The sequence below is a fragment of the Peromyscus eremicus genome, chromosome X (genome assembly GCF_949786415.1).
Source record: "Peromyscus eremicus chromosome X, PerEre_H2_v1, whole genome shotgun sequence".
NCBI lineage: Eukaryota > Metazoa > Chordata > Mammalia > Rodentia > Cricetidae > Peromyscus > Peromyscus eremicus.
In genome coordinates, this window is record NC_081439.1 from 51,966,323 (window position 1) to 51,973,469 (window position 7,147).

Genomic DNA, 7,147 nt, shown 5'->3' on the forward strand with positions numbered 1-7,147 from the left:
CCATTGTTAAGTGAGTCCCTCCTCCAACTGCCATTCACATTTGTCACCATCTTCAGGCCTAGTTCTAGACCTATGGCTCATGAACAATCTTGGCCTGCCCTAGGTCTAATCAAGCAGTTCATGAACCTGCTCTCTATGGCCTAACTCCTATTATGCATCTCCTTCATTGACTCAAACTAAGGCAAGCTCATATCAGATACACAGCCAAAGGAGTCCACATGCCCAGATCATTGCAAAAATTCAAACTATATGAAAAGCCAAGGTAGCAAAACTTCTATCAAATCCACTAGTCCTATAGAAATTTTCTCTGATGAGAATTGACTAGATGAACTTCAGGATACAGGTTTTAAAAGAACAATAAAACTTTGTCAAAGGATTCAAAGAGTTTAAAGAAGACATGAACAATTCATTGAAATTAAACAAGAGAAAAAACACCTGAGTAGTATACAAGAACACAGAAATACACAGTTGAATAAGATAATGAAGACAGTTCAGGATTTGAAAACTGAATTTAGTAAAAACATAGAAATTGAAACAAACTCCAGTTGGAAATAGGAAGGAATTAAAAAACCTCACTAACCCCATTAGAAAACACATGGAAAATCATTATAAGTAGAACAGATGGATTAGAATATTGAATATCAGGGCATGAAGATAACATAGAGGAATTAGATCACTGAAACAAAGAATGCATTTGTTAAATACACTAAAGCAACAGAAAAGAAATATGATACAATTTGAAAAGAGTAAATCCTTGAATTATAGGTATAGATGAGTGTGAAGAAACCTGTTTTAATGAGATAGACCAGATCTTCAATAAGATTATAGACTAAAACATCCCCAAATTAATGAAAGACATACCTATACTGATACAGGAGGCACACAGAATACCAATAGACTAAACCAAAAAAAGAAATTCCCCGTGGCATATTACACCAAATACATTAAATATACAAAACAAGGACAAAGTATGGAAAGCAGCAAGAGAAAAATAGACAAGTCACATGTAAAGATAAACCCATCAACATAACAGCTGATGTTCCAATGAAAACATTAAAAGGTAAAACAGGTTGGAGCAATATACTCCAAGTTCTAAAAGATCACAAATCTCAACCTAGACTACAATACCCAGAAAAACTATCAGTCATAGTGAAAGGAGAAAGAAAAAAAAGTTTCTGTGATAAAAACAAGCTAAAAGAATTTATGGCAATCAAACAAACTCTACAGAGAATACAAAGCAGTAAGTCAGACTGAAGAGAGGAGCAAGGATAGCCAAGACACTGTATAGAAAACAAACCAAACCATAATTATTGAAATTCAAACTCCAACTAAGAACACAAACAAGAAGAACATAAAGAAAAAGCTCACCCCAACAAAATTACTGCAGCCAATTCACACCGTTTAATAAACACCTTACATACCAATGAGCTCAATTCCCGAATTAAAAGACACAATTAATTGAATTGATTAAGAAACAAAAATACGAGGTAACAGACTGCAGCAAGATCGACCCTTTAATTAGAGGTGTGCAGCAGGATCGTGAGCAACAGCTGTGACATTCCTGAGTGGGCCTGGGTCTGTATATCTGGATCTGGAATCTGCAATCAAAAAGGCCAGCACCAGAGGTAACAACTGAGGCTCATATATTCCTAACTGTTGCGTTTGCATGAGAGACTAGAATTTGACCAGAACTTCATTGTCTCAGCATCATCAGAGGGACAGAGAAGAGCAGAGGCACAAGTGAGACCAGTGCACTGTCACCACATTTCACTTGAGATTACAGGAGTTTTCTTTGAAGAAAGAATGGCTCATTTTCCCCCTCGCTCCTGTAAACCCTTCAGGGAAGGCACCAGAGCTGGCTCTGCAAAATGGGACTCACAACTATCAGAGAAGTTGTTTCTCATGATCCGGTGCCACAAGACCACCATCTTCTCGGAAGCCAAGAAGTCGAGTACCGTGTTCCAGTTAAAGCGTGTTGTCCAAGACATCCTCAAGCGGCCTCCAGAAGAGCAGCGGCTGTACAAGGATGACCAGCTTCACTAGCCAGATAGCAGAGACAAAGGCCTCAGCCATAGTGGGCCTGGCCTTTGGTGCAGATAATGCCTTTGAAGCCCTGCACACTGAGCCCTTCTCCAGCCCTCCAGAGCTTCCGGATGTGATGAAGCCATAGGATTCTGGAGGCAATGCCAATGAACAAGCCGTGCAGTGAGGGCCACAGGACCATCCCCCTAGAGACCTATTCTCTCAATGAAGACGATTTGGCTGTCAAAAAAAAAGAAAAGAAAAGAAAGAAAGAAAAATACATTTACATTTACCTGATGTCTACAAGTAACTCATTTTAGCTTTAAAGACAGGTCCCATCCTAAAGTGAAAGGGATGAGAAGAAAAACTATCCCAAGCAAACTGGACTGGAAAGCAACAGGTGTTACTATCTTAATATCTGAAAAATGGACTTCAAACTAAAACAAATGAAATGAGATAATGAAAGACACTTCATTCCAGTCAGGGGAAAAATTAATCAGGAATACATCACAATCCTGAGTGTATACCAATTTCATGAACTGTTGGAGATAAAGACACAAATTACCAAACTCAGTAGGCATTTCAATACCTCACTTTCTTCAAGGGACAGGTTATCTAGATAAAACCAAACCAAACAGAGAAACATCAGAATTAAATGAAATCATACACCAAATGGGCTTAACATTTTGTTATTCACCAATGTTTCATCCAAATACCAAATAATATACATTCTACTCAGCATCTCATAGAAGAGTATCTAAAATAGATCACATCCTGGGGCACAAAGCAAATTCAGAAAACTAAAATAATTTCATATATCCTTTCTTACCAAAATGCAATAAAACAATTAACAGCAAGTGAATCTCTAGTAAAAAAAAAAAAAAGTCATGGAGATTAAGCAGCACATTACTGAATGATGAATGTATCAAAGAAGAAATCTAAAAAGTTATTTAAAAAATGTTAGAACTAGATGGGAATGAAAATACAACACAGCAAAACCTCTGGAACACAGTAAAAACAGTCCTAATAGGGGCATTTATAGTTCTAAATTATTAGAAGGAACACAAATAAATTACTTAATGATGCAACTCAAGCATTTGGAAAAGGGATAATAAACTGAGCCCAAATCTAGCAGATGGCTAAATAAATAAATAAATAAATAAATGGATAAATTAATGAAATAGAAACAAAGAAAACAAACACTCTAAGACCTGGTTCTTTGAGAAGATGAACAAGATCAGTAGACCTTGGTGCAATTAGCCAGAAGGAAGAAAGAGATAACCCAAATTAACATGATCAGAAATGAGAAATTTTACAAAACATGTGGAAAAACACAGAATACTATAAGGGAACACTTTCAAAACCTACACCTCATTAAGTTAGAAATCCTAAAAGAAATGGTCAAATTTCTAAATTCATCCAAACCACACAAGTTAAGTAAAGAAGAGATAACAATTTAAAGACACCTTATAAGAAATAAATATATTGAAACTGCTAAAAAAAAAAAAAAAAAAAAAAAAAAAAGACCAAGGAAAGTCAAGCCCCAGATAGATTTACTTCACAGAAAAATTCTCTCAGATTTCCAAGGAAGATCTACAACCAAGACTTAAATTGTTGGTGGTGGTGATGATGACATTTTTTAAAAAAAATAAATAAATAGAAGGAGCTCTCCTAAACTCTTTCCACAAAGCCAGTGTTACTCTAATAACAAAAGCTTGCAAGGACACAACAAAAAAGAAAACAAAAGGCTGATATCCATGATGAACATGTGAGACTTGACCCAGGGCTTATCTGCAGGGCTGGTTCAACATGATAATTGTAATGACTCATATAAACGGACTTAAAGACAAAAATCACATGATCATCTCAATAGAATCAGAAAATGTCTTTGTCAAAATCCAACATACCTTCATGAAAAAAAGTCCTACAGTGAGTAGGAGTGGAGGGAGCATATCTCAACATAATAAAGGCTGTGCATTACAAACTTAATAGTCAACATTACCCTAAATAGAGAAAACCTTGAAGCAATTTCATTAAAATCAATAATGAGACAGGGCTGTCTACTACCCTCACTCCTTCTCAATAGAGTGGTCAAAGCACTAGTTAGAGCAACAAGACATGAGAAGAATAAAAAGGGATACAAAAAGGAAAAGAATAAATCAGATAGCCCTTATTTGTAGATGACATGGTATTATACTTGAGAGGTCCCCAAAGTTCAGGCAGGAAATGTCTAAAAATGATCAAAGTGTTCAGCAAGTTGCAGGAAACAAAATCAACTTACAAAACTCTGTTTCTTTATACCAACAAGAACAAACTGAGAAAATGAGCATGGAAACAGTACCATTTATAATAGCCTCAGAAAAAGGAAATACCTAGGTGAGACCAGGGAAATGCGAGATCTACAATGAAATCTTTAAAACTCTGAAGGAAGAGACTGAAGAAGACACCAAAAGATAGACCTCCCATTCTCATGGTTTATAAAAAAAAAATCAAGTAATAAAATTTGGAAGTAAATGGATGAGCCTAAAAAATATTATTGTTTGAGGTAACCCCAACCTAGAAGGACAAACAGTACAAGTTTTCTTTTATTTTGGATGCTAGTTCTGGATTTTTAGATGCAAGTGGGTAACTTGGAGCAACTGTAGATGCCAAGGAAGTAAAATGGAGCCATGGGGCAGAGGCCAGGAACAATAGAGAGGAGAACAGTCAGGCACAATTACTATGAAGGGCAAAACAGCAAAGACATGTAGAGAAGACTTACACTAAGGATCTTAGAACAAGCCACAGGGAATTGTACTGTTAGTATTACTTAAAATTACATGAATATATATATATATATATATACATATATAATGTTTATGTATATGCAAATGGTTTTTAAATGAAGTTATATCAATTGGGGTAACAGTGCTCCCCCATAAAACCATAGACTATCTAACAAAAACCCAGTGCTGGTCATAAGAAACCTATTTTCAAGTCAAGAGAATCCAAGAGACTCCCCCAAACAATTAGGGTATTGCTATTGCTTTTTGTGCCTTCTAGGAAAAGAAGATGAAGTCCCTATTGTTAAAGACATCACATACTTGGGATACAGGACTCGAAGGAATAGATCTAAGTTTGACCTGGAAGCCTCTTCACTGAGGGCTAGGTCTCAAAATACCTGCTGGAATGAAGCTGCCAAAAGAGAAAAGAAACCAATAGTTTTATCCAACTATATCTTCAAGGAACCAAAACCGACCAACATGATGAGATATTCCAAAAGGTGCAACAGTAACACTTAAATTCTAGGGGTAACCATCTAATTGGACTTAAATTCCACTCAGTAGGAAGAAAGTCATTCCTGGCAGTGTAAAATTAACCAACTACCCATGAGTGGGGATGCCATGGACCCTAGAAGAGAACTTACCTGCTGTCAGTCTCCTAAACCAGTGTATTTTCTAAACGCATCTAAATATTTGTCCTTACATCCTCATAAAAGTGTAGCTCTCTTCCCTTCATCAAAGAAGCCTCTTTTCGTTTTTCAACAGACAGAGGATCATCACAGAAAGCCACAACTGGTCAAAATAAAAAGGTCATCTGAACATAGGGTTCCAGTCTCTAATTAATACATTCACAACACAGCCCTTATAGTTAAGGCTGCAGGAATATCATTAAAGAGGGGAAGGAAAACCAAATATGTTAGAGGTTCAGGACATTTGCTGAGATATAGTATTTCCTTTAAAAATTAAGAAAGAAAGAAAGAAAGAAAGAAAGAAAGAAAGAAAGAAAGAAAGAAAGAAAGAAAGAAAGAAAGAAAGAAAGGAGGGAGGGAGGGAGGGAGGGAGGGAGGGAGGGAGGGAGGGAGGGAGGAAGGAAGGAAGGAAGGAAGGAAGGAAGGAAGGAAGGAACTAAGATGCTAGGAATGGGTGGTGGTTGGATGGATCTGGAGGGAGTTGCTTAGAGAAGTGGGAGGGTGCATACAATGAAAATACACCATATAAAATGTTATTAAAAAATCACAAACTGTAAAACTTTGAAGTTCCCACAGGTTTTGTTTTCCAAATTTTCTCATGTTTTAAAACTGTATAGTCTCATTACAAATCCAAAGTCCTATAAAGTAAAACTAAGTTGCATCCTTTCTTATTTTACATGGGAAAGTCCTTACACAAGAATAATCAGACTTCAGCAAAACCAAAATCAAGTAGTGTGGTTAAGGAGCTTGTAGCTCAATGTTGAGCGTCTGGGTCTCACTCTTTGTACAGTGTTTTGGCTCAAATGGCCTTGGACAATCCCACTTCTCTAGCTCTGCCATCTGCAGCACACAGGCTTGTCTCGTGCTTAGACCAGCTCCACTCCACACTTGTTTCTAGCCTTGGTGTACATATCAGTATTCTGACATATCCAGTATCCTGGGTTCTCTACTGCAACTGAGGATGCAACTTGATCACTGTCTTTTAAGAACTTCTCTGCAGGTACTTGGCCTTCATCAGCTTCTGTGTGCTGACCCTAAGGAAATACTTCCCAGAAGATTTCACCTCAATGATGCTGATCTTTTATAATCATAGCAGATTTTCCAATGTAGTTGACCAGCATCCATTGTCCCAATGATGCACAGGTTTCACCTTAATGATACTGATCTCTTGTTAGGACAGCTGTTTCTTTAGCTCCAACTAATCAGCAACCACAGATTGTTAATCACAAATACCACACAAATAGCCCTAATAAAGTCTTTGCTTCCCCCTGAAGCCTCACAAGCGAGACCTCTGCAGTTCACATTTCTCTCACACAATAGCTCATTAAGCTCTGAGCATCAGATGGCTTTTACATACCAAAGCTCCCAATAATCCTTCACAGTTCTCCCACAAAATAGTCCAAAGGATTAAAAAGCCACATGGCTAGGTCCATCACAGCATCAGCCCAATTTCCTTGTACAAATTTCTCTTCTAGTTTGATTTCTGTTGCTGTGAAAAAACAGATTGATCAAAAGCAACTTAGAGGGTTTAGAGTTTTATTTCAGCTTATAATTAGTTCATCACTGAGACAAGTCAGGATCAGAACTCAGTGCAGGAAACTGGATTTGAGAACCATGGCAGAATGCTTCTTGATGCTTACTTTCTGGTTCTCTCACAGGCTAATTCTTTGCTAG

The 7,147-nt window shown here is 37.1% G+C and overlaps 1 pseudogene; it reads left to right on the forward strand.

Annotated features, from left to right (window-relative positions):
* Window positions 1-1,803: 1,803 nt before the first annotated feature.
* LOC131900036 (elongin-B-like) lies at window positions 1,804-6,237 on the forward strand (annotated as a pseudogene).
* The last annotated feature ends 910 nt before the right edge of the window (window positions 6,238-7,147 follow it).